The sequence below is a fragment of the Bactrocera latifrons genome, unplaced genomic scaffold (genome assembly GCF_001853355.1).
Source record: "Bactrocera latifrons isolate USDA-ARS-PBARC rearing strain unplaced genomic scaffold, ASM185335v1 scaffold_249, whole genome shotgun sequence".
Taxonomy (NCBI): Eukaryota; Metazoa; Arthropoda; class Insecta; order Diptera; family Tephritidae; genus Bactrocera; species Bactrocera latifrons.
In genome coordinates this window covers 384022-409707 of record NW_017536063.1, presented here as the reverse complement: position 1 = coordinate 409707, position 25686 = coordinate 384022, and the positions used below count along the sequence as shown (strand labels likewise).

The window sequence follows — 25686 nt, the reverse complement described above, 5'->3', positions numbered from 1 at the left end:
TCACTTGTCGGCCTGCAGCATTTTTTTTATTTCGTTCAAAGTTTTAAACAAAACAATTGAATATTTTTTATGATATTTATTTGCTTGTGCATTTGAGTGTGTGTGCTCTCGACTTATGATACGTAAACATAGTAAAATAAAAGTGTAAAATATTTCAACGAGAAATGCACATTGACAAACCACACACGGCCAATTAACGGTGAGGATTGTTTTAGCTAGAATGGCGAAGTGTTGATTTTATTACTGATTTATTGGAGGAGCGCATCTGGAAGTGTTGAGTCAAAAGGAAAAGAGAAAAACATTATATTATTTAGTGAATATTTCATGTGCCCATAAAGAATGCGCATATTATAAACATAAATGAACTGTCAACTCAACGGACGTAAAGCACAGCTCATGCAAACATATGTACGTGTGTATGTGTGTGTGAGCCAGGAAGTTTATGGTTTATAAAATATTTATTTAATTATAAATAGTTCCATATTTATAAGGTGGGCGCGGGATTACGAAAGAGTGAGGCAAGCTGCTGTTTAAAATTTGATTTTCAGTAAAAAATTATTTATTTGTGTAATGTCATGTTATTTGAAAGACTAGTGAGTGAATTTAATTTTAAAACAATGACCTTTCTTCTGGGAGTGTGTCGGGACTAAAACACTCTTCTCTAAGGAGTCTCACCCTGCGACCTTTTCCTCCTTCTTTATTGGCCTAGACACCGCTTACGTGGTTATAATCTAATTTACAAGAGCGCGCCAATCGTTCTTCCTTTTCGCTGTCTTGCGCCAATTGGAGATTTCTAATGTAGTCAGGTGCTTCTCCACCTGGTCTTATTAACGGAGTGGTCTTCCTCTTCCCCTATTTCCCCTGGCGGATGCTTTATCGAATACTAGAAGAGCAGGAGAGATCTAGCCAGCGTAGCCGTTTCTTAATTCGTTGAACTATGTCAATGTCGGCGCATTTCCGCGGACCGCAGTTCAATATTTTTCCTCACAAGACTTATATGTCATCACCTACGTCTAAGTCCAGTTATTTAACCGTTTTCTGTGTAATTCATAAAGTTTGTTCTTGTTTTGAAACATGGCAGGTATAATATTGTCCATATTTAGGGGGCTGACGAAAGTGATCAACCTAATTCGCTCAGTTTGTCAGCGTAAGCATTTGCAAAATGTCGCCTTCGGCTTTTCTGTTTTGGTATGTAGGTACTTTCTAAAATATTCGTGCTCGGGTACTATCTGGAAAGTATAATAACCCCCTCGTCATGTTTTCTGCTGGTTCTTTTATGTTTTTGATTAACCTTCCGCCCATCTATCATGACGTCCTTGCTCCTAACGAGCTTAATGTCCTTCCAAAGTATATTTCTTTACGCCCTCTTTTGTGGTGGTGACATTTGTTCCTTGTTCTGTTAGCGTCCACATTTTCTTCCTTTCAAATGCTACCAAGTTGATGGGAGTGCTTCCGCTTTGCCTGATTCTGTGCGGTATTCCGATACTAACCTTAGATCAGCTGTGGAATACACTTTTTTACGGCTTTACGACGGTTATTTTCTCTCAATCAGTCGTCTCATAACTCTGCTTCGTAAAGCAAGACGTTCCGTGTAGTCTGCATTAGAAGCTTCCGTTTATCCTACGACGGTCTTTCAATGTTATCTATCAGCCCGCTAAGTTGGAAAGTAATTCTAGACACCTTTTCCGGGCTGGATTAGTGCCGAGTCTTTGAGTCTAGTTTTACATCCAGGCAATTACAATATTTTGTGTGCTTGTAGTCACTGTTGTTGTTCACATTTCAACTTTAGTCGAAATATGCTTCTTGGTTAGCAAGGCCAGCTCAGTTTTTCCAGTGGCAAATTTAAGGTTCCGCGCGTCAAACCACATTTGTGCTCTAATCACAAACTAGTTTAACTTCCTGCGCTCATCTCAAGCATTTCGTGTGGTGATTATCGTCCACATAGCCGACTAAGTATGGTCGAGCATATCGAGGGTAAATACGAGTATGTGTACTCACGTACGAGACGTTTCAGAGATAATTAATCACTGCGTGACACCTGAAGTGAGCTTTTATGTTCGTGGTCCTTCAGATGTTGCATTACATTCTTATTTTGCTTGAAATCACTTCATACTTTCATATTCCACTTACTTAATTTGCAAAGCAATTTTAGGAATATACTCAAAGCAATCGTGTTTTTAACAGTTGTCAAAAGGATCATACTTGGCTTTCACTTATACTGGCTCCGACAGCCGAACTAGAAAGTCAAATGAGTGTTCCGGAATCACCACCAGATTATATTCTATTCGGAAAATCATATTTTAAATTTTCTGTACTGTTAAGCCTTCACAGCAGAGCTAGAAATATAGATCCTAACTACCTATATTTGCTCTTGGCTTATCTAACAGTAAGAAAAAAAGTCAGAGGCGCGTGTTTAACACTCAATGAGCCCTCACGTTTTAAATATTTGCACTGCTATATAAATAAATAACAAAAATTAAAATATATTCCAGCAACGGAAGTAAATAACTGATTTGTTAAAATATATTGAATTATAACGCAATCAACTCATTTACACTACTCCTAGATGTGCTAAGATTATTTACTCTTCATCTAGTAAATATTGAAAAGCAAATATTAATTAAAAATTTTCACATTATAGCTACGAAAGTAGTTCGATAAATAAGTACATTTTGAAGATACCACTTCTGACATCACTGTGCTCTCTTAAAAGTAGTGAAAAAAGTCACTTTGATCACAAAAAGGTTACAGAGACTCCGCTGTGTTGTATGGGAGTTTCATGGAACTGAACTGAACAATGTTGACCCTTTTGGCTATCTTTTGCGCTTTTTTGGCTCTTTGTAGTGACATTTCCCTACTTTACTTCACTTTCCACACACTTATCAAACGGGCGCTATATGTTTTGTAATAAAAATAGTCACGCGTAAAGTTCGCCAGTCACCGCTTTGATCGTGTTTAGCAGTTAAATAAGGAAAAGCGGTGCTAATTACAAATCTAAAATTTTATAATAAACAACAGTTTTGAAGTAACACCTGGTTTGAACATTAATAAATAAATTGAAACATCAAGAAATTCATATCATAATAGTTAATTGCATAAGTAACACTAACGTTTAGTTTGAAATGACAGTACAGTTTATGACGGGTGATCCAAGTAGAGGTTAATAGCCTTCTTTGACAGATCACGCGTGAGTCATTGACATGTTGTTTTTGTTTACTGCATGCTGAGAGTGTACGAAGAGTGTGAGAATCGATTCGGCGACGTTCACAGCAACTCGGACTGACATATGGAACGAAAAAATTTAAGAAAGAGTTTTTGAAAATTGTCGTGATAGACGTCGCGACAGAGGGATAAAGAAGGATTTCAACATGCCAAACACGAAACGAGAATCAGCATTCAGCCACCCTATTCGCCAGACTTTATGGGAAATAACTGCTCTGAGTCCGTTGGAACAATTTTAGTGGATATTTTGGGAATGAAACGCGTTTTTGCAACAGATCTCTTCGGACATGCTTGATCGTGCGAAAGCTTATCCCACATTCATGGATAGAATTATAACTGGTGATGGGACATGTGTTTATGAGTTTGGCATGAATGGACAAAATGAACCGAACTAAGAAAACCACACCAAACTCGTTCAAAAATCAAGGTGATGCTCATTTGTTTTTCGATATACGTGGTTTGGTGCATCAAGAATTTGTTCCGGAGGGGCAGTTGGTCCATAAGCAGTTCTATTTGACCATATTGAGGTGTTTGCATGAGAGCATTCGTCGGAAATGGGCGAAAATGTGGAAGAGCAATTCATGGATTTTACACGATGATAATAATCGCATTGAGTCACGCATTTGACTGAATTTAAAGCCAAAAACACAATAAATGCCATCGATTAACCACCGTATTCACCAAAATTGGCACCGTGTGGTTTTTAGTTGTTCCGCACACTGAAAATGCCGCTGCGTGGAAACTGTTTTCAGTCGATCGAATAGATAAGTCAAAGTTCGCTGAAGGCGCTGAAAGCCATCCCAAAAAGTGCTATGAAAATTGTCGAGGCCTGGAAAAATCGTTGGCATAGATGTCTTACATCTGGTGGGAATTACTTTGAAAGCAACTAAATAAATATTGATGAATAATTAAGTATTTTGTGTTGTGTTTACAATTTCCGGGTACTTTGTGGTCTTCAATTTTTGGAGTACTTTACTTTTAATCGGAATGGGCTGATCATTTTCGTCCTTTTCGTACTAGTTATTTTTCAGCTCAAAAGTTATAGTTGTAAACTAGTATGGATTGGACTAGTTAAAAACTAGAATGGTTTGAAGCAGTTCATTTACAGACTGAAATTGTAAACCTATGAATATCTTTCTTTTAAGAACTCTGAGAATTTTCTGATAATTTCTTCTCTCATCAAACCTATAAAATCTGAATGTTTATAAACAATTAGAAATTTACCAACCAAATTTGGCCATAATAGCTTTATTACTTAAATTCCACAAAAATATTTAACGAACTTACATATTATAGTTATTATTCCAGCACAGCCATGTAAACACCCGCACTCGTCATAACATTTAATAGGTTTTAATCGAGCAAAGAAGGCACTGTCGACACATTCAATTAACAGTATTTATGACTTATAATCGGAATTTAAACAAAATTTAAATTTAACCCAAAAATCGAGTGAATAATATTTATGTACATATTTGCGTTTTATTATACGGTATTTACACGCACAGTGAGTATTAAAAGTCTGTATACAAGTACACACTTGTGTTTATAAGTTGTCTGCATTATTGTTTCTGGCTCCGGTTTGTCGGCTTGAATGCAATATTTAATGGTAAACACTGTTTTAAATAAAAATTGAAGATGAAAACATGAATAATCACTTAGACTAGCATTTAAGTAGCAAGCAATAGCGAACATGCACACACACATAAACATGTAGTAGATAAAAAAATCAGATATAAATTTATATATATATAAATATAGTATATTTAATGTGTGTGCATTTATAGCATGTTCTATATGCTTAATTGCCGGCATATAAATTTAGAGCACTTTCATAAATTGTTTATTTTTGTTTTTGCCAAGAATGTGCCAAACGATTTGGGTAAATATCTCTGCGTATTTTGATGAATTTCTGTCAGTGAACTGATTATCACACTCTGGTTTTAGCTGATTGTCATTTGCTGCCCACTAAAAGCGTGAAATAAACACCTGCGATGACATTGAGGCTCCAGCCGAGGGAAACAGCCTGACCTTTGCGAAGTTAACAGCGTTTGTTTTCAAGGCAATCATATGCGTAGATTGACTTTAGATTGTTTATTGACTCACCACTGATATTCCTACTATACTATACTTGGTTTAGATCAATGTCTATTTTAAGGAATAAATTCTAATATGAATTTATTTATTTGTGGAAATGATTAAACTGTTCTTAAAAAGATGAACCAAGCGAAGCAACAGCTACCAAGAAAGTCCAGTTTTTCTTTTTACTGAGGTAAATTCTTTTAAACTCTTATAAATCATATGATCAAATTTTACTCGGACTCATACTCAGCTATGTTGGCAATCATTTCTTTTGCGACCTCTGCTTACCGTCGTTTTTTTTTTTTTTGTAAAAGGTTTCTTGTATTTCGGTGCAAGTTTAATACTGACTCAGTTCATTTAAAACATTAACTAAAAGTGTTGAGTCGATTGATGACAGATGTGGGGATCCTCTGCTATTCTTTCCGTGATAAAGTGGACTACCCACAACACTTTGGCAACATTGCAAATACAAAAGTTGGAACTCGTTGCTCAATTTTTGCTTTCAACGTGAAAAATATCCAGGGAATTCTGTCGCGTCGAGGACAATCAACTATGCAGAAGACATTTGAAAATCAAACTTAACACGAGTGCAAAACAGGTCGTTGTCTAGGAGTCCATGAAAAGAAGCTAAGAAAGTTGAAGGGCTAAAATCCTCTTTTCTTTTGCAAATATTATATATACCAAGATATTTCCAGTCAACCTTTAAGCTAAGAATATATGTGTTCGCCATTCCAAAACTCTCTAAATATTTTGATTAAAGCTAGTTTTGATTATTCCTTAACTTTATTGATAAGAAAGATTCGACTTATTACAGGATGTTAACAGCAATTGCTTAGTCTATTAAACAAACTTTCGAATTACTTATTGTGAGAACTCTTGTGAAGGATATTGTATAGGTTGATACTTAGGTCCTGTTCGGCGGTGCGATCCGAGTTAGGCACAATGCACCCTTCTAAATGACCAAACGACTGCAGTATATTTTAATGAGAGGTCTTTACCTTTAAGAAAGACGCGAGGCTCATATCTATTGCTGCAACAGGCAACCCCAGAATCAACATTCGGTTAGGCAGTGGAGATTATCGCCAGGAACAAACAACTTCACTTCTACTGAGTGTGAGGCCACAAAGGCATCGATGGCAATGAAATAGTGGACGAGATTGCGAGATTGGTATACGGCTGTCATCCGACAACGTGACCGACATGCAATGTCTTTACGACGGTCTGGACAATAGCATGACAAAGAAGTTTAAAATTCGATGGAATGATCTATTGTTATAAGAGACTGTAGAAACATGATTGGAATACTCACTGGTCACAGACTGGTGTCGACACATGTCTGCAGAATGGGTAGAGAAACCCTAGAGCACTTGTCCTGTACTAGCAAGGCAATGCTTCAAACCCCTGGGGGTCTGAAACAATGGAAGTCGCAAAACGTATAGCAATTCACGTCAAGCGCTGGCTTCCTAAAGGATGACCTTATGAAAAACGTAACGACACTCTATCTAGCATCACAAATTATCAAAACTGATATTTTCACAATCTTCTTCTTTATTGGCGTAGACCCCCCTTACCTTCCTTCCCCTGGCCTTAAAGTTGCCAAGCTCGATTTTGACATCGTGGAAGGACAGCTCTTATAGGTGCGCTCCAAGCGCTCATAGAAGGCATCTATGTCCTTCTCTTCCGTCGCGTCGAGGGCGCAAATCAGCGAGATGTTGAAGAACTTCGCTTTGATGCGGATTGTAGCTAGATGATCATTCAACGTGTTGAATGCCAAAACTCGGCTAGGAAGTCTCTCTCCCACTGCGAATCCCGCACCGAATTTGTGCTCCGTTCTATGGTCACTGTAGTAAATGCCACAAAACTTACTCGTTTCAGTCCTTGTAGCGTCCATCGCACTTCTTGGACGGCGGTTATGTCAAACTGTACTCTCACGAGGACATCAACCAGATGAACTGCGGCATCTTCGCAATAAAGGGATCGAATATTCCAGTTGCATGTCCTTGAATCGTATTCCATGCTACGTTTGTCATGGTCGTCAGGAAAAGGGGCGTTTTTTATGTGGCGGGCCCCAAACCCTGCACACAACTCTGGGGATGCACATTTCGCCTTCTCACTTTAGGTCGCCTTCAAACGGATGTTCTGTGACTACCCAGAAGATACTTGGTCTAAGACCGGAAGTCGTTAGTTTCTTGAGCCATATATAAAACAATCGTTTCTGGCCTCTCCCAAGTAAATGGCGCTCAGAGAACTTTCCTCACTTGCGTGAATTTCTACATATGATTCCATCCTCTTGCGAGTAAATGTATAATACACTCCGTCCATGTTTCTCAACTCCTTATTACCGAATCCAAAGACATCATACGAGCTCGCATTGCTCATATATCTAGATTCGCGCCGACAATGTTTAGTCGCGAAACGAGCATTTACTTCGTAAATCGTTTATTTGTTCGTATTTGCAGTCATTACACAAAATGCATTTGAATAAAAATATCAATTAATCCCTTCGCCGAAATGCAAATATGCACCATACATTCTTTCCAATTGTTATTGCGAATTTGCCGCTTTCGCGATACGACATTCAAAATAACAATAATATTAAATTAGGTAAATAAACGACAGTTAAATGGACTGTATTGAATTGAGGATTTACGGCGATGTCGAGCTGTCGTTAACAAAAGACGATGAAGTACCCCGCCATAATCCATTTAATTCCGCCAGCAGTATTCGATTTGTCAGCGAGTATTAACTCGGCGGGAGTGCACAAAGAACGCGAGCGTGGTGGTGTGAGCGGGGTATTGTGAGCGTCGTTTCGGTGATATGAAATTCAATAGTAAATTAGACGGGATTTCAACTAAAAATGTTTATTTTAGAACTGTGTTCTGACTCAAATAAATGAATATTTCAATTTAGTTGAAAATTGCATTTATTTCGCAGCACAACACACTTGCTCACATATACACCCATGTACGCACTCAGGCACCTGTGGACACATAGAAAAACACACTGCAGCTGGATAATTAATTTTTCGCTCATCGGTTGTAACTTGCCGCTTGGTTGTAATTGAAAAGCAGGCATTTTATCTGAACTATTTGCATATATGTACCAGAGGGAACTTTACTTCGTAATAGCGATATATTTACTTCATTAGGTTAAGGATAATATAGCAATTGCTGCGCGTGACCGATAACTCATTAATTTCCTGGCTGCAAACCATGTAAATCAATATCAATTAAAATTGGTTTGTGTTTTCCTTCTAGTTTCATATAAAATTTAGTAAGGCATGTTGCTTTTAATAAATTTCTCTTCACTTTATTCTGGGAGATGCAATTTTTATTTTCGAATTTATGAAGTCAAAAAGCTTTTTGTTATTTTGCTAAACTGTTTTTCTTCTTTTGCTGATAAAATTATAACTCGAAGCTAGTAAGCGGAAACATTTTGGGTTTCTTTTGCTACTCAGATTTCCATTGTACACAAAGCAAAAAGTTTAGTTTTCGATTGGAGCACGGTTTTGTATACTTAACAGGTGTTTGCAACGTCCTAAGAGGTTATATGGGCTTCCTCGGGTAAAAAACAGTATTTTTTCAGTAATTTTTTCTCATAAAAAAAAAAAATAAATATTTTATTAGTATTTTCTATTTTTACAAACATTCACTATAACCAAAGAAATTCTGAAATTTTTTGAAAAAAATTTTAAACTCGGCCATTGCAACGCCATTTCCGATAACCCCTCGGAAAACTGATGCGCCCGCGTTGGAAGGATAACTACTTACAGTATCATCTAAAGTGAAAAAAATACGTGCTTTAGTTAAAACCTTAACATAGAACTTCAATTATGGAAAAAAAACTGAAAATCGGATTTTTGGCAGACATATCTTCAAAAAAATTAAAATTTCGCTAAAAATTTTTCAAATAGTTGTAATCGAAGAAATAATCTTTAAGAACTGTAGAGTTCCTTAGAGGGGGGGTTTTTAGTGACCTGCAAGTGGCACATACCGCTGCTGTGACGATAGCACCGATGATGCGGAAGGCATTTTCCACCCCCTCACCCGCAAAAAAAAAATAAAAAATTCTAAAGGTGTTGTAGAATTTATTTAGACAACAAAAAATAGAATTTTTTAAACCCGTAAGCCCATTTAACCTCTTAAACCAATCGGGATAGGTGTGTCTTTCTATTTATCAAACAGATCGTGATAGCAAGACAAAATCGAATTTCGAATCTGTCGCTCTCGACAGACAAATTATCACTCGAATGGACAAGCAAATTCAAGTGATAATTTGTGTAACAAAATTGGCATATAAACCCTATTGAAACTTGTATCACATCAATTAATTGACCAAATTGGACCAATTTTTATACATACAATGCCTTGGAATATTTCAACCACAAACACGTCTGCTTTCCTTATGACAAGTAAAGAAAACTTTATACCGCAAGTACTTCAAATCTTTATCATTTCAAATATGAAAACAAGTAAGGAAGGGCTAAGTTCGGGTGTCACCGAGCATTTTATACTCTCGCATCAAATACCGTACTTATGTAAAGTTTTATTCCGCTATCATCATTGGTTCCTAATGTATATATTATACAGAGAAGGCATCAGATGGAATTCAAAATAGCTTTATATTGGAAGAAGKCGTGGTTGTGAACCAATTTCAACCATATTTCGTACATGTCATCAGGGTGTTAAGAAACTATTACGTACCGAATTCCATTGAAATCAGTTGAGTAGTTCCTGAGATATGGTTTTTGGTCCATATGTGGGCGACGCCACGCCCATTTTCAATTTTCTTTCTGACATTTCTTCCGTAAAATTTAGTGTTTCTGACGTGTTTAGTTAGTCGGTTAACGCACTTTTAGTGATTTTCAACATAACCTTTGTATGGCAGGTGGGCGTGGTTATTATCCGATTTCTTCCATTTTTTAACTGTCTATGGAAATGCCTGAATGAAACAACTCTGTTCAGTTTGGTTGAAGTAGCTATAGTAGTTTCCGAGATATGTACAAAAAACTTAGTAGGGGCGGGGCCACGCTCACTTTTCCAAAAAAATTACCTCCAAATATGCCCCTCCTTAATGCGATCCTTCACTTTAATATCTTTATTTATGGCTTAGTTATGACACTTTATAGGTTTTCGGCTTTCGCCATTTTGTGGGCGTGGTAGTGGGCCGATGCCCATCTTCGAACTTAAGCTTCTTATGGAGCCAGGAAATACGTGTACCAAGTTTCATCATGATATCTCAATTTTTACTCAAGTTACAGCTTGCACGGACAGACGGACAGACGGACGGACGGACAGACAGACATCCGGATTTCAACTCTACCCGTCACCCTAATCACTTTGGTATATATAACCCTATATCAGACTCTTTTAGTTTTAGGACTTACAAACAACCATTATGTGAACAAAACTGTAATACTCTCTTTGGCAACTTTGTTGCGAGAGTATAAAAAATGATCGAACTATACCTCTTTAAAACCGCATATACCGAATATGAGGACCGCACTGCTGATAACGAAAATTAATACCGAAAATATCAGTAAATTTACAAGGTATATTAAGGCGTATAAAGTTAATGATAAAATTAGATTCGGGTGTTTAAAGTTAGTAAAATGGTCCGCCTTTTAACTGTAGATGTCCTCTTTGAGGGAATGTCACATATGCTCTCCAGTCCGGAAGCCGTAGCGTAGCTGCCTAGCTGCCGCACAATACTTATATTCAACCATGGAGTATCTTGAAAGTTATCCCAATCAGTGCTCTTGGAGATACGTTTCGCAGGAAATTGCTGCACCTAAACATTTAGTGCGAATTATATGATTATGTGTTCTGACATGGTGCGCACTGATAATAACCTCCACTGTGGGATCAGTCCACTAATAAGCTCGCTATGTGGATGCATTACCATCGCAACCTTGACTAATAGGGTGCTTGTTCCTCCCGCAGTACTCCATGAGATAATGTACAAGGTGTTTTGCAAATAAACAGGACTTAAAAAACAGAACAAATGGTTTTTTCGGCAAAATCAATTTATTTTATTCAAAATAGTCTCCTTTTGCTTCAATACAACTTTTTGTGTATTTTAACGCGTTGGCCGGTATGGCCGCCAGTATGTCGGCGCAAGCCTTTTGAATGGCCTCTACGTCAGCATAACGCTTTTCTTTCATAGGCAAATGCATTTTTCCGAAAAGCAAGAAGTCGCACGGTGCCATATCGGGGAGCGGTTAATGGTTAAAATGTGATTTTTGGTCAAATAATCGGTCACAAGAGTCGATGGAATGATGGATTCTGAGCAATTTGTGGGCGTCAGTAAATTTGTGCGGAATACACCTTTCATAAGTCCGAATGTTCGGTCAAAATGCGATAAATCAATGTTTTGGATATGTTTAATTCCATTTTCATGAATTTCAATGATGATTTTGGCTGATTTCTTATGAATTCACGCATGGAATGGATGGAATTTCCGGTGATCACGGGTTTTCATCAGTACCCATATACGTAGATGTCGCCGCCAGGGGGCGCTAGATTCAAAAAGTCCTGTTTACCTTAGAAAATTAACCGCTGCAAGGACGAAGTCAGAATGTTTCTTTTCCTTGGCTTGCGTTAGGAACTCTGTTATCCAATGTCATTTCGAACCACTATACAAGTCCTAGATTTCTCACTAGCAATATCCTATATTACCTTATTTGCTTCCGTTTTGAAGCCCTTAACCTCTCATTCCTAGACCCCTAGTTCCTGAAACAGTAAGATGCTCGGGGTAGTGCAGGTTTACCTGGGGAAACTTCGAAGTTTTTACCATCACAGTATGGGTGTCATAAAGAACTGATCCTCACCATCCCCGTCCCACGCAATACCATTCTACATGAATAGAAGTTGTTCTAGAAGCTCCTGCGCAGAAGATAGTAATCTCACTTGTATGCCTGAAGGCTCGATAAGGGCTTTTTCTGTAGTAGCAGTCCTTCTTGGTGGTACTAGTGAGCCATGGACGTCCGCTAAAATTTCAAATCGATATCCGAAAAACTGTAGAATTAGTTATAGAGACAGTCAGACCGATCGACTGAATTCTTTACATTTTATTTAATAATCTTATATATACCTATAGGGATATTTTCTACTGGATGTAACAAACTTCGTTACTAACTACTGTGGTTACTACTAACTCTTGAGGACATAAAAAATCTAATTAAGGCGTTCTTGGCGGCCAAACTTAATTTGATTTTGGCTCGTTTCCAAATTAATCTCTAGTACCCTGTAATTATTATCAACAAAAAGTTCTAGAGCTGAATTCTTCAATATCAAATAAATATAAGCAAATGGGGTGTAAAAATACAAACGATAACTATTTGAAGCGTACAAATAAACTCTCTAATATCCACATAAATGCATAAACAGTTTTTTTTATTGCTCACCACTAATTGCTAATTTAAATGCATTTGCACTTGGTACAGTAAATTATTAATGCCAAGCACACGCACACCGTACTTCCACTTGGCTTCCTGTGTTCTAATGCGAAGATACATATGTACAATTGCTAATGCATCCGCTAGCTCCCATTCAATCGGCACGTCGACTTTTTCCATTATTGTAAGACCATTCATTTTATAAGTGTAATTGAAATTTAATAGCTTTAACTACTTTTGCGTTAGCGTTTATTGCTGTCGGTTCATTGAGAGATCACCGCGAACACTCACTCATTCATTCACTCACTACTCGCGCACCCGCCCTCACATGCGTAGATGTGTACCTGCTCTTAAGCAGGTGTTCCTAACACTTCAGCGACTGACGCACAAACACATACGCACATATCTACAGAGATATCTCCACGCTGTGGTTGGTTTTTCGTTTGATTGTTTAGTTTCGTTGATTGACTTCTTCAGTTGCCACTATATGCCCCTATCTCTGAGTGTGCTACTTGCGGCACTATCGAAATGCTTTTATCTCCATTATAGCGGCGGCATTAATGATGCTGCAGAAATCATTTAAAATGCATTAATTTTAAATTGAATCATTTGTTCGGTTGTAAGTGAAGTGAATTCGTAATTGAAAACGTAAGACAATCAGTTGAGGTGCTGAGACAATTTGTCGCCAAAGCATGCTGGCATTTTTACCTATAGCCTACATACTTACATTTTCGTGAGCATTTATTTCTACTTGAGTGTAGAAGTTGAATAACGGTACTTCTGCCACCTTTGTACAATACATTCAATACAAATATTTATTATCGGCTCCAAAAAAAGCTCTTTTTTATCCAAGCATGTCAATGTTTAGTCCAATTTTCCATATATTTGTTATAAGTTCGGATTGCATAGCCATCAGTGCCTTCAACGAATCTGTTTAATGGATCCAACGGACTCATGGCGCTTTTCTCGAAGCGTTTTGGACACAATAAAAAGTCACAGGAAGCCAAATGTTGCAAATACGGTGAATTGTTTCACGTCGACGCCGCAAACTATCACGTAAAGAATTTCTTGGACCACACCACAGTAATCAAAGAAAATGAGCAGCATAACTTCGACTTTTAGCCGACTTTTATGTGGTTTTTTCAGTTTCTGCTCATTTTGGGAGCACCACTAGACTGTTGCACAGTTTAAAAGTCTTAAACCCAAGTCTCATCACCAGTACTGATGCGTTTGTTGAATGTAAGTATTCTTAGCATCTCATTTTCGACGTCGTTTATTACAATATTAGCACTACTCAAAAAATTAACCAAAATTTGTTGAGTCGCTTTCTGCTTTCTCTCTGTTTAGGGATTGGAACGTTGCTTACTTGGAAGTCAGAATATGCTGCTTCCCTTTGAACTCCAAAAAATCGTCTGACAAAACAAACTTTGCTTATTTTGGAGTACGTTCGGTGGGTAAAGTCCACTACTCCGACTATTTCTTTTGGTCTCTGTCGTGTAGGCATGTTTCCTCAACAGTAACAAAATGACTCAGAAACTGCATCGGACTCTGTGTAAAAGTATCAAATGCTGTTGCTAAGTGGTCTCACGGTTGCGCTTGTTGCGCTTGAAGTGTGCATACATTATCTTCTGTGGTAGACATTTTCGATATAATTGGACGTGAGTTATCAAAAACAGTTAAAACTCACTAAACCAATTTCAGGTGATCAGTGCCTTAGGTTCTTTTGCGGTATATAGATTTTGTAGCGTTATCGAATGTTTCTGCTTGCTTTCCTTTCCAAACACGAGAATAGTATCAGTGACAGATATTGATTACGAAAAGAAAGAGTCCGATTCGATTGAGTTTGGAGAAGCGGTTTATGATAAAAATGCATTAAAAAAAATCTTTATTGTTGACTTGACTACTATGAAATCGTGGAAAAGTCTAGGTTCATTGTCGAAAGTTTCGGGTCCCCATTAAGTACCAAACTGTCAGGCTCTATTAAAAAATTTGAGTATTAAGTTATATTAATCCGTTTCGAATAATTTTGGTAATCATAGTTAAGAACGGAGAGAGCGTTCAACTAGAATCTAAAAGTAATGGAAGAATGATGCTGCTGAGATCGCTATATTATGACAGATTACTGCTGCTTCTTAAAAAGATATTGTCATCTAGAAAATGAAAAAAGAAGAGCTCATTAAAGAAGTTTTATTAAAATACATATAATGTATGACAGTTATTTTCAACATTTATTCAAGTGTTTACTTAAATGTGCTATTTTATTTTTATTTTTTAAACAAAACTGACAGCTTGGACAAAAAAACGAAGTAAATAAGTCTGGTAGTGAACGAGGGAAAGACGAAATAGCTCCTGACAGCAAACGAATAGTCGCCGCGCTCGCTACTTGGCTCCCACGTCACTGTCGACAGTCATAACTTCGAAGTTGTAGATAATTTCGTCTATCTTGAAACCAGTAGTAACACCAATAACAATGGCAGCCTCGAAATCTAACGCAGAATAACTCTTGCCAATACTTTGCTACTTTGGACTGAGTAGGCAATTGAAAAGTAAAGTGTCTCTCGACGAACAAGGGCCGAACTCTAAAGAGCACTCATCAGATGGTGCGAAGGCATGGACGATGACATCATCTGATTAGCCGACATTAAGAGTTTTGAAGAGAAAGGTTCTGCGGAAGGTTTATGGTCCTTGGTGCATTGGCAACGGCGAATACCGCAGTCAATGGAACTGTACGAGATATATGACGACATTGACATAGTTCAGCTAATGAATAGATAGCAGCTACGTTTAATAAGTCATGTCGTCCGAATGGAGAAAAATTCCCACTGAATATTTTATTTGAATTTATGCAATGACTTAGAGTCAAGTTTGAAGAGTAGTCCTTTAATTTTATATAAGTAAATAAATACAGACCTAGGTATTATTAAAACTGAGCCAACTCGGCATTCATAATTGAACATTAATATAAAAATCCACTTAGCGGAAATGTCTTTAAGCTTTACCACCTCTTTTTAAATGCATTCTACACAAAATTATTTCATCGATGAACTCAGTGCAGTGTCTATGTTGTAAGTAACGGCAAGTACAGTCACATTATTTTAGCTTTTAGGCACATTTTCGCGCGCCTCCCACTCCCGCGGTTTCTTTGACACTTCAGCTTTTTCAACTTATTTATTCGATAGCAAATGAATCCTCCATTACTCTTTATGAGTGCGACACAATTTAATTTAAACTCAATCGAGTTTTCTGCTACAAAAGCAGAGTGAAAAGCAATAACAACAAATGTGCTTTGATTTTATTAAATTCATTTAACATATTTTCCACCACCATAGATCAAAAATGAGAGTGAGTGGCTTTAAGAAAGAAAAAAGAACACATTGCTTGCTGTATAAAATACTACTTCTATATGCTACGTGGCTTCTACATATGTTTGTATGTATACATGTATCGATATATGCGCTTACGTATGTGTGTCAGCAATGGTAACATGATGAGCCAGAGCTTTGCAATTCAACGGAACTTCAACTGCCTGCAATGAAGTTTCCCGTTAACTTTTCATTAATTTTTCGCAATTTAATAAAAACGTACATTGTTGTTATTGTGGTTGTTTTAACTTTGATTACAGGCGTGCAAAGTGCAAGTTCAGTGCCAGCATTGTAATCATCACAGTTTGTCTTTTGTTTTTGCTGACTTTCGTGTTGCCGCCGGCGCTAAAACACAGCCCGGCCAAACACACACTCGCCGCTTTGCTAATCTACATGCCAAGCTTCATGCTTTTGCTACGCTCTTCGATGCTCTTGCTACTTTCGTGCCTTAAGTTTCCTTCACCTCTCTCGCTTCTTCGCCCTTACGTTACTCTCGCTTTGCTGCTTGTGGTTTGGTTTTGCCCGCAGGATAATGCGCATACAGCTTCACTCAAGCGTCCTTACTTATCTCCGACATTTCTTATTCAATCGAGGTTGGGCTCGAGTTCGTTAGGTCTGTTTCTCCTGTTTTTCCTGTTGCAACGAGCACTGTGCGGCGACTGTCAGCATTTGTATGCGCATATTTTATTCATCTTCGACTGTTTTATTTATATTCTTTTACATATTTACCTTGAACGAATGTGATATATATGCATTGGATTTGATTTGTTGCTTCTTCTTGAAATTTTTATGTTTATTTCAGCTTGGCTTTGTTTAATTTCTACTCTGCTGGGCATTAATAAATGGTTTTAATGTTGGTAATTTTCGTGAATATTTAATTTGTTAGCGGGATTTGTGTCTTTTGCTTTGTTCCTTCAGATGAACTTCATCACATGTACTCCTTATTATATAAAAATTAAGGCATACATACCCTCAAACACACATAAATGCTTGCATATCTACAGAGCTTGACCAGGATAAGTTGACAGTAGCTGTAGGCACATTTGCTACTTAGCAACCGAGCGCTCTGCGTCTATGAGAAGTGTAACGGAATTGTGGACAAATGTGTGACTCAGCGTTAGACTAATATCATTAACGTATTTATTTAATCTTAATGTCTTGCAATTGTGTGGGCACTTTTCAGCAGGTCACTTCGTTTTAATTTATCAAAGCGCCAGTCGTAGGAGCCAGCAATTCCTTAATTTCTTTTAATATCGTTCAAACTCTCTTAATACAGATTTTTCGGTCACTTTACTAACCAGGTTTCTGTTAATTATGTATGAGTTTGGGCCCAAAACTGACACTTACCCTTGTCGAAATTGAAGTTACTCATACGTCGTGGTGATCCTCTAAAGCAATTCAAATAAACAAATGTGTTTTGTTGGCAACGATATATGAACATACATATACATATATAATTTGTGAACTGTTCAGTTGATTTACTATTATTTATAAAAAAATATGACTCGAAAACTTATACATTGCGACAAAAAGTACCCGGAAATTCTAATTAAATACGCCGGGTAAATGATATTACAAAAAAAAAAAAAATTAAAATTTATTGGCTTGCTAAGTTGGTGGGTCTGTCCTTAATTACTATACCAAACAATAGCGCCATCTGTGAACCAATTTGCTGCCTTAGTCGTTACAACTAAGTAACGCCAAAGACGTTCAAACATCAATGTGATGCTCAATGGTTTTCTCAAAATTCGTGGTTTAATGCCTCAAGAAATTATTCCGGAGAGATAATTCATACATTTTATTGCATGATTATGTACCATCGTATCGAGCCACGATTGTGACCGAATTTATCACCAGATTTGACTCCGTGTGATTTTTTCTTGTTCTTCAAACTCAAATTGCCGCTCCGTGGAACCCGTTTTCAGCCGATCGAGCAGATAAAACAAATTTCGCTGAAGGAGCTGAAGGCTGAGTTTTGATTTGTAGCATATCTAAACAGTAAACTTCTTTCCCCAAATCTGATGAACTTTGTGTCTGAAAAAGTGTTTTGCGCTGAATTCTTCTTCATTACTTTAATATGAAGAAATCCCTTGTTGAAGGTCAGCGTATTTTGGTGGAAGTTTATGGTGAACATGTTCTAGCCGAACGAAAGTGGTTAGTGTGATATAAAAGTGGTGATCTTGTCTTGGAAGAACGTTGTGGGTTAGCAAAAAAGTTTGCAGATAAGGAACTGGAAGCATTAATCGATTAAGATTTTTTTCAAAAAACAAAAAGAGCTCGCATAATGATTTAGAATCATCTGGCAATGACTTCGAAATGTTTAAAAACAGCCGAAAACACGAAAAACAAGGAAATGGGAGCCAAATAGCTACTTGAACGCCATTGTGACTGATAATGAAAAATGGATCCATTACGGCAATCTAAACACAAAAAATTATATATGAGATCTGGCCAACCAGCCAAATATACACAATTGTGAGAAAAAATTAGCGGAATGAGAAGGACTTACTGTATTATGCTGCTTTTGAATACCATTTGTTTCGGTCGATGGCGAAGGCTCTCTCTGGCATACGGTTGAAATCCGAACAGGGTATCAAATATTATTTAATTAATATTTACTTTGGGACGCCCTGTTTTTAATTCTCATTTTGCAGTAATTTTATAACACCCTTTATTTTCTACGAAGGTTATCGAAGAAGAATAAGCATGAAACGGAAGCTTCCGTTTGTTAACAGACTTACTGTCACCTAGTGAAAAAGAATATTGGCAATATATAGAGAGATATACATACAAAATCACACTGAGGTCACATTTAAATACACATATTAGTAGGCTATTGGACTATGGGGTGTACATATGTTATACCTAAGCACATAATTACCCTATTTATATCTAGTAAATGGCAATTGCACAACCTGTCTGCTATTCACTCATAATAAGCATTTCTGATGCTTTGTATGTCAGTTATATAACAAAAAAAAGCTGGCAGTTGTTCCTTCCTGCCGTCACACGCACGTAAACCCAAAGGTTGTCGGTATTTCTATTTTCACTTTCATTTTGAACATTAAAAATCAGATGGACATGCAAAGTCTTCTATTGTGCTGCTTTTACCTTCGTGTCATGCTGTAGGGATATTTTTTTTTTTTTTGCGGGTGAGGGGGTGGAAAATGCCTTCCGCATGACGCTGACTAAATTGTCCGCGTTTATTGGGCCAACCAGGTTTTCTACGGCGGGGCGTTCTCGTTGCCAACGTACACATGCAAAGAATGTGTGGTCAGCGTCGTCTTCTGTCGCGTTGTTATATAGGCATGACGGCTCTTCGACCTTTCCCATTCTTTGGAGGTACTCTTTGCAGTATCCGTGACCGGATAATAGCTGGGTTGTGTAAAAATCGACTTCTCCGAATTTGCCTTTTTTCCATAAGTCTAGATTTTTTATTAGCCTGGCCATCCATTTGCCGCGACTTTCATTCTCCCATCTTTATTGCCATGCTTATAACTAATATTGCATCGCCTGATACTGTCCGATAGGCTGATGCGACTCTAAGGGCTGCGGTGCGGTGCACCCTGGCCATTATATTACGCCGGTTTTCCTTTTTAAGCGCGTCTGCCCAGATCTCGGCTTCGTATAGTAAGACGCTGATTGTCGTCGACATTAGGAGCTTTCTCTTTTCTTGGCTGGGGCCTCCTATGTTGGCCATTAATCGGCTCAGTTGAGAGGTGATCTTCGCTGCCTTTCCTGTGGTTCTGTTTTCTCCGTAGCGAGCTTTAGGTTGTGTGTGTCGAGCCATGTTTGCGTTCGTATCATGACCTGATTCAGCTTTCTTCGCGCTTCTTCTGTACCCCTTGCTGTGCGTAGCATGCCTCTGGCATTTCTAGCTTTAATATAGCGTCGTAGCTTATGTTCCATAAGTCTGGGCCTAGGATGGATCCTTGTGCTGCTCCTGACGTAACCGCTACCTGACATGGCCCTTCTTTAGTTTCGTATAGCAGTTTTCTGTTGCTAAAGTAGCTCCGCACCACAGCCCTGAGGTAGTCGGGTATCTTGAAGCTTTTTTCGAGAGCATCGATCATGTCCACCCATCTAGCACTGTTGAAGGCGTTTCGGACATCTAGAGTCGCCAGTAACACTATTCTTTTATATTTATGCCATCTACGCTGCGCTGCTTCTACGCTTTAAATGACGCACTTTATGGCTCCTATGGTTGATCTGCCCGTCCTGAAGCCGTGTTGTCTAAGAGACAGTCCTCCATTTTCGTTAATAGCCGCTTCGAGTCTGGGTTTTATTAGGCTTTCGTAAAGCTTTCCCGCTATATTAAGCATGCATAGTGGACGGTATGCTGATGGCAGATTGGGGTCTCCTTTTGCCTTACTGATTAACACCAGCCGTTGCTTTTTCCATGGTTCAGGGAATATTCGGTTTCGAGGCAGGCGTTATACATGTTCAGTAGTACTGCCGGACACTCTGCTGCGATTATTTTGAGGATTTCTGCTGGGATCCCGGGCCGGGTGATTTGTTGGCCTTGAGATTGCCAGTGGCTAGCTGCAGCTCTTCCACGGGGAACTGGGGAATTTGCGCAGATCATAGTGTTTATGCTGGTTCCCTGCTTTTATGTGTGAGGAATAGTGCGTCCACGATGTGATCCATTTTTAAAGCGGTTAAATCAGGTGGCTTTGTTCGAGCGCCGAGCTTATCCATAACTACTTTATATGCAAGTCCCCAGGGATTTCTGTTTATATCCGCGCAAAGTTCCTCCCATTTTTTCTTTTTGCTGTCGTCGATGGCGTGATTCAGCTCCTTTTTTGCTGCTTTGTATTGCTCGGCTTCTTCGGGTGCGGCTCCTCTGCGCCTGGATCTCGTGTAGGATCTGCGGAGGCGGAGGCATGTGCGTCTGCGTTGGGCGATATTTTCAGTGCACTAATAGACTGCTGCCATGTGTCTAATGTGGGAAGCCTTAGGTATTGATTTTTTACAGGCTCTTGCTATATTAAGCATTGTGTGCTCGACAATTTTTCTAGCATTTTCTGGGGAGCTGCTAGATGGGCTTTGTTTCGAAGTATTTAGCTTCGAGATGTTCCACCTCCGCGATGCAGTTTTTTTCCTGCGCTGGTTAGCGTTTGTTTCAATGTCGATAGTGAAGGAAATGTACTGGTGATCGTTGCCAGTGTAATCCTCCAGGACTTTCCATTCCATTATTGAGCCTGCCAAGCGCTCTGATGATAGATGCCTCTCTCTTTCTTTTTGTATTGCTCGCTTATGATGATTAACTCGTAGGCGTTCTCCGCCACCATTTGCGAGAGTAGTGAGTCTGCAGCTATACATATATGCATACTGGCCTGTGAGATATTCATTTGTTTTGGTATTTCTTATATACCATACATTTTGCGGATCCCGGGATATGGTCAGCCTTTTCGTGTTTAGCCTCCACGCAGAGGCAGCATGAGGGGGACTTTGTGCACTCTTTCATTTTGTGACCTGGTTGGCCGCATTTTATGCAAGCACCTTGTCCTCTTCTGTCGGGTCCTTTGCGTTAAGTGCGCTGGTCCAAAACAGCGAAAGCATCTTTTTTTGGTTTCTTTCAGTCGCAGCCTGCAGTTAACCCAGCCGATATGCCCTGACCTGCTCTCTTGTGTTAGGTGCTGTTATGCTTATCGTCAAGTCTTCGATGGAGTCCTGTAGCACTTTTTTTACAGCCTCTGCTACTTCTTCTTATGTTGAAAGGGAGTCGAGGTCTCTAATCTCTATTGTGGCTTTTGGTTTAAGATCGGCCACAGTTGCGGATTCTCAGAGGGTCGTTTTGAGTGCTTCGCAGAAACTGGCTTTTGTGGATTGTCCTTTCTCCAGCTCCAGTAGTATAGCTCCGGCTCTTGTTTTGCGAATCCCTTTAATTTTCACCTCTCCTTCTCTTAGGTTTACCTTGCTTCGGATATTCTTGAGGAATGCTGTAGGGATATAGACATACATATAGAATACATATGTAAATGCATACATACACATACATATCTGTCAAAGTATGTGCGTATGCTCTGTATCGAATGCTGTCAATTTTATTTATACTGCTCTTTGCTATGCGCCTCACTGCATTGTCAAAAGTGAATAGCCCAACGCATAATTCTCATTATCATTATGTCTCTTTATGCTGACTTTTGATCGACCGTCGCTCATTATACATGTGTTCGCAGAATACTGACTGGAGTACCAGATGTAACACATATTTGTTCACTAATTTTATTTGCAAGTAAATATTTATGTATACCCATGTAACATCCATCTCTATATTAAACGCGTCCGATTTACGACAGTTGTCTTTGTCAATAAGACACATCAATGAACGAATAAAATAGAATAAACATTACTTGTTGTTGGTTTTTTGGAAAATTCACTTATTATAGTGCTGCTGTTGTTGTTATTGTTGCTGAGCACTGTGAGTATTTGCAGCGATTCAATGAGCACATGTTTGTATGTAAACGTGACACTTATCACATTGGACGCCACTAAAGCTAGAACAGTTAGACAGCCCTATTATCGCCTGTCTCTTATATGTGTCATCCAACAAATGGATTGCTCATATACAATTTACATACTTATGTATAATGCTTGCTTATATGGTATTTGTAGGTTGATGTCCGATAGATCGCTAAAATGTTTAGCTTTAAAATTTTTATTTTGAACCCAGTGACTTGCAGTATCACTGACTTCGAGGACGAAGAACTCCGTCAAGATCGGGAAGGACCTATCCGAGGCATTCGATATCAAACGAGGTTTCAGACAAGGCAACTCCCTACTGTGCGACTTCTTTAATCTACTGCTGGAGAAAATATTGCGAGCTGGGGAGAGTGTACAAATGCTGACGTACGCCGATGACGTCGATATCATCCGCTTAATAATCGCGTTAGTGCTGCTTTCTTCAGGAACGACAAAGAAGGTGCAAAAACCGACGGGACGAACGACTGGCATGCTAGGATATAACCACATGTTTATATTAATTAACATTAAAGCTGATGAAATTCCCTCTTCACTCGCAAATTCTAGCTAAAGTCATGGCGATCTCCAGAAGCGTGTAGATATCAACAAATCCTGTATTATGGTAACTTATTCGTATATATATACATTTTCAAAATATTTCTGTTTCCAAAACTCCAGAAATCATCAGTGAGAGGGATGTCAAATTTTTTTTTAATGAGAAATCCCTCTCATTTGTCTTTCAGTGGTGTCTAAAATATATTCATGGAATGTTATACTCATACAGCTGCCTGACTTATTACATTTGTATAGTAATTTAACATCTTGAACAGGAATAGAGTTTTATATGAGTTTTATGACACCTAAAAGGAAACATCGGTGACTTCATAAAACATATATGGTACATATATAAATTTTCAGTGTAATGACTGAGTTGATTTAGCCTTGTACGCCTATCAGTGTAATAATTAATCTCATGTACTTTTCTCCACAAAAAGCTGCTCTTTTATTGTACCCCCTATATCATATAGCTACCATCAATCAGATTTAAGTTCTTGTTTGGAAAATTTCTTTATTTCACAAAATTTTACATCGATAATTATCGTAGGCAGTCTTATATTCTCCGAACATATGCTTTATCAGAAGCAACAAGCAAAAGATGATTGCACCGGTTCAGAGAAAAAGTTTTGAAGTGAGAAATGAACAACGTGGAAGACCACCAAGAAAGTTTGAAGATGTCGAGCTGCAAGCAATATTGGATGAAGATGATACTTGGAGTCAAAAGCAAATGACAGTCATTTTAAATGTTGAACAACAAACAACTTCAGACCGTTTGAAAGCTATGGGAAAGATCCGAAAGTGTGGAAGATAGGTGCCGCATGAATTGAATGAACGACAAATGGTAAACCGAAAAAATACTTATGAAATTGTGCTACACAGGCACGAAACGAAATCAGTTTTGCATCGAATTGTCACTGACAAATGAAAATGGATTATTTTAAGCAAAATAAACGGAGAAAATCTTGGGTTAATCCACTACAATCATCAACGTCGACTAAGTTGAGATCAGAAAGAGAAAGGTGTGTTATATCATGAGCTTTTAACACCTGATGATCAATTTATACCATGCATTTATCGAAAACGGCCAGAGTGGACCAGAAGACATGGGAAAATAAATTTGTTACACGACATTGCACTTCTACACAAAGCACAATCTGTTCGGGAAGCAATCAAAGTAAGGAGCTGCTACTGCACCGCTGTATTCGCAAGATTTTTCGCTTTCCGATTACCATTTATTTTCATCGATGGTAGACGCACTGGCTGAGCAGCGATTGTATTCCTTCGCCGAAGTCGAAAATTGTGTGTCTGATTGGTTTGCTTCAAAAGACGAACCTGGTGTCCCGAAATTGCCAGAAAGGTAGTCAAAATGGGTAAAAAGCAATGATCAATACTTTGAATAGATTTTTATTTTCTTTACTTTGCCATGCAACGTTAGTATTTCATTTTCACAAAAAAAGCTAATTTCATACACTGGACCTCTACAGTATATAGTTGTAATTTAAAACTGACCGGTCAAAATCAAAATTAAGATCATTTATACTTATTTAGACTATAGAAACGCACTAGTGAAAGATTTTACAGGTTCGGTGCAGCCGATGTTAACATGTTTGCTTTTTTCACTTAGATAAAAACGTAATATATTGAAATTAGGATTATTATATATATTATTATTATAGTTATTAAATAAATATTTTATTTTCTATTTTTAGATATATTTCTTTATAAATAATCTACAACGACCACTACAACTCGCATAAATTTGTTGAATTTTCTCTGAAAATTGATGTACTTTTAGTAAGTAAATTTCTAAATTTAAAATTGCAGTTTATATTTTAATAATTTTCATTTTTGGCTTAAACGATTTATGCTTCCTCACGAATAACTAACCGAACTTTCTAAAACTGATCCAGATTTTCTTCTGAATTTTTGTGAAACGAACATTGATAAGCGAGCAATAGAATAATATCATACATAAGGTAATTAAATTTTTTTGAAATCACCTTCATATCATGGATTTACTCCTCGAAAAGCTCTTTAAAATGTGGCCTAAGCGAAGTACATAAACTTTGAAAAGATTTTTCTATTATACCTATTTATATATTCTATTAATAAATTAACACATTAATCAGGCAATAGATTTCAATCACTAAAAAATTTGCCAAATAAATGTCAAATTTATAATGCATTTTCATTTTTATTTATTTTTTTTAATTTTATTTTATTAAAACTTACATAATAAACAAATTATTAWATAAACTAAAGTACGCAGCGCTAGCATCAAAGGCTTTCGGCTGCATTTTAATGCACTTTAATGCATTTTAATCAACTAACTTCAGCAGAAGTAAAAGTCTCTTTTATTCTTATTTCATAACTCTTAAATTTGTATACTCGTTATTAAAGGCGGAAATCATCGGCCTTGTAAATTTCTGTGCTTTATATTCAACTTCAATTTCAAAGAAATGCTTCAAACAATATTTAGTCCGCTGAAGCCCGCTGACTATCAAACAGAGATAAAGAGATGTTTAACTCCTTTCTCACTGGAAGTGAGAGAACAATTGCTAAACGTCAAAACCACCTAAACTTTGACAGTTGATCGAGTTC

At 37.8% G+C, this 25686-nt stretch overlaps 1 long non-coding RNA gene across 1 annotated transcript in view; it reads left to right on the top strand.

The window, feature by feature from the left end:
- Positions 1-25686, top strand: part of LOC108969320 — a 58448-nt gene that overhangs the window by 5267 nt on the left and 27495 nt on the right. The window contains exon 2 of the long non-coding RNA XR_001993385.1: positions 24795-24879. This is a non-coding gene — a long non-coding RNA (uncharacterized LOC108969320). The remainder of the gene's footprint in view (positions 1-24794; positions 24880-25686) is intronic.